We start from the raw sequence: 3,118 nt of genomic DNA, 5'->3' as shown, positions 1-3,118 counted from the left end.
CAATTTATACAATGGATGCCTCTCTTTATTAAATATACAGCTTTCAGTTTCCTAATTTTATTCACCATATGCCTGATCACATGTAAAATATTGCAATCATGAATTCTTTTCATATTTACACATCTACATAAATTTATTATAATTTTCATCAACTATGTGATTTCTAATTCCAAAGTTGTATGCCTAAAATCACCTGCAAGCACTTCACTCTTAAGGATTTTCTTATAAATTAGCTCATATTTATTCATCATTTTCTTAGCTGTTACCGTCAATATCAACTTTGAATTATGGCACTTTCTCCAGCACACTAGTACCATTTATATTTTCCTTTCATTAATATAAACTAGGAAATACACCAATTTATACAATGGAAGCCACTCTTTTGTGGATATACTGCTTTCAGTTTCGCAAAGTTATTCACTGTAAATTCTATTGCATGGAAAATATTAATATGATGACTTCTTTTCATTGTTTCATTTCTAGATGACGTTATCATTAAAATTATGATTTAATTGACTTATATATTTCAAAGGGTTTATGCCCAAAATCACCTGCAAGCCTTTCGCTATTAAAAATTGGCTTCCAAATTAATTTTTTAATTTCTCCACCTTTTCCTTAGGTTTAACTCTCAACATTAACTTTGCATTATGGCTCTTTCTATGGTAAACTGGAATCATTTCTGACTTCTTGTATTAAATATTACAGCTTAACCCTGCACAATGACACAATAAACATGTTATTGTAAATCAATCTGAAATAAAATCTCACTAAGTACCAAAAGATATATTACATATTATATTATAAAAATCAATGTTATTCTTATAAAAAATTAAATTTGAATAATTTTTTTGGTAATAATAATAATTTCTTTCTATTCTGATTGGGGAAGCGTAGGTAAATATATGGTTTTAATACTTTTTTATATTATAATTGAATATTAAATAACGATTAGAAAATATTTATCTGCTTTTCTTTAATCGTAGTAATAAGAAAGATTTATTGTCTCATGGAAAATTGTTTCTATATATGATATAACCTATCGGACAGTTGAAATCCATATGAGTTTAAAGAAAAGAAAAATTTAAACATGAATTTTGTTATTGATTTCCATACCTGGATGTTTAGCATATGTTTAAACCTCATCCTTCTCTGTTTCATTTACAACCTTTGTTAATCTGCATTCTCCAATGACAGGGTATTTCCAAGAATTGTTATAGCATTTGGCACTGGTTGGCATCAAACTGCAAACTATGAAATAATGCCTATATATAACTTTGTTTTAATTAAACAAATTCTTTTTACAATGTACTTACTTTACATGAAAATGTTTATGTTTATAGCTATTGAGACACTACCGTGTGTCTTAATTATGAGTGAATGTAACAAGATTATCCTTATCTGTTTTATCTGCAATAACCTGCATTTTTGAATGACAGGGTATTTCAATAACCTTTGAAGTACATCTGGAAAGAGAGACTCAACAAAGTAATTGTTATATTTTAATACATGCTTGAGCTGAATTAAAAAATAAATAAATAAACAATTAATTTTTAATTACATACATTTTAAGCGGTTGAATGAGTTACACATACTTTACCATGTGATAATGAACAATTGGCTTATCTTTTTCTTTCGCTAGTAAATTGACATATCATTGAGTCATCAACAGTTAATCACATTTCAAACTACTGTTTCCATTGCTCAACCAGTACTCCGTAGTTGCATTAAACCAAAGCTCTGTTTTCCAGCAACACATGGCAGCACTATCTTCATTATCTATTTTATTATAAAAAGTAGTAATATCCACTGGAACTGTAACTGATTCCTCTTTAACTATTGTAGTACTTTTTGGTGCTTGCATTTTTCCAAGAATTGTTATAGCATTTGGCACTGGTCTGGCATCAAATTGCAAACTATGAAAGGATACCTTGTATATAACTTTGCTTTAATTAAACTAATTTTTTTCACAATGTACTTACTTTTCTTAAAAACGTTTATGTTAATTGTTGTTGAAACACTACCATGCGTGTTGGTTATGAGTGAACGTAACAACCTCATCCTTCTGTTTCATTTACAATTTTCGTTAATCTACATTCTTCAATAACAGGGTATTTCCAAGAATTGTTAGAGCATTTGGCACTGGTATGACTTCAAATCAGAGGTGCATACAAGGAAAATATTTTATTTATAACCTGAAATAAAATCCCACAAAGTACCACAAAATATTAAATTTTAATATATTTTACAATGTTGTGTTACTTATCTGATTCTCCATCAGACTCCTTCATGTATTTATTCCTTTAGTTTGTTTAATTATCTACACTTTGAATTATATCATACTATTTTTATCCCAACAGAGTAATTTTGATTTTGACAGTTCTATCGAAATCGATCGAAATTTAGGGTTATGCCGGTATTGAATATAGCAGGTGAATATAGCAGCCAACTTCAGCCCGAGACATACAGAAGCGGTCAACTTCAGCCCGAGACATACAGATCAGCCCGAGACATACAGAAAGGAAGGAGAAGAATTTCAACTTCGGCATATATATAGCTAACAGAGTATGAGATCTCTGGATTGCGTGAACCGATTTTAATGTTTATGGGCTCAAATGAAAGCTCGTTCAAAACCATTTTAAGAAAAGCTTTGCTTAAATCATGATAGTGGATTATTCACAAAGAAAAATCGGTTTGAAAATTAGGACAGCCAAACTTGCTGTATAAGAGAGTAGTGCCTCGACGGCCGTATATACATGTCATTATCTACTTTTTTCTGTACTTGCCGTCGAGACACTACCGTGTCTCTTGATATGGTACTAGGGTAACTCACTTGGTGGTCAGGGAGTACTTATATGGAACCAGGGTAACCCACTTGGGGTCAGGGAGTACTTATAAAGGGGCTACGGTAACTCATTTGGGGGACAGGTAGTACTTATATGGGACTAGGGTAACTCACTTAGGGTCAGGGAGTACTTATATGGGACTAGGGTAACTCACTTGGGGTCAGGGTGTACTTCTATAGGAGGTAAAGTAACTCACTTGGGGTCAGGGAGTACTTATATGGGACTAGGGTAACTCATTTAGAGCAGGGAGTACTTATTTGGGACTAGGGTAACTC

General features: G+C 31.7%; 1 long non-coding RNA gene across 2 annotated transcripts; it reads right to left on the bottom strand.

Moving 5' to 3' along the window:
• Positions 1-263: 263 nt before the first annotated feature.
• On the bottom strand, positions 264-2,768 carry LOC136779331 (uncharacterized). 2 transcript variants are annotated; one of them, XR_010823555.1, is made up of 5 exons: positions 1,980-2,768; positions 1,563-1,913; positions 1,314-1,463; positions 1,114-1,248; positions 264-751 (listed from the first exon to the last, which is right to left on the bottom strand). It is a non-coding gene; the product is annotated as an uncharacterized lncRNA (long non-coding RNA). The 2 variants fall into 2 exon arrangements; XR_010823554.1 differs by having other exon boundaries at positions 1,314-1,913.
• Between the last annotated feature and the right edge of the window lie 350 nt (positions 2,769-3,118).

This window comes from Prorops nasuta, unplaced genomic scaffold (assembly GCF_024137725.1).
Source record: "Prorops nasuta isolate Cenicafe-Biocafe unplaced genomic scaffold, Cenicafe_Pnas_1.2 PNAS00016, whole genome shotgun sequence".
Classification (NCBI taxonomy): Eukaryota; Metazoa; Arthropoda; class Insecta; order Hymenoptera; family Bethylidae; genus Prorops; species Prorops nasuta.
The sequence above is the reverse complement of the archived record's forward strand: the minus strand, read 5'-3'. Positions and strand labels throughout refer to the sequence as shown.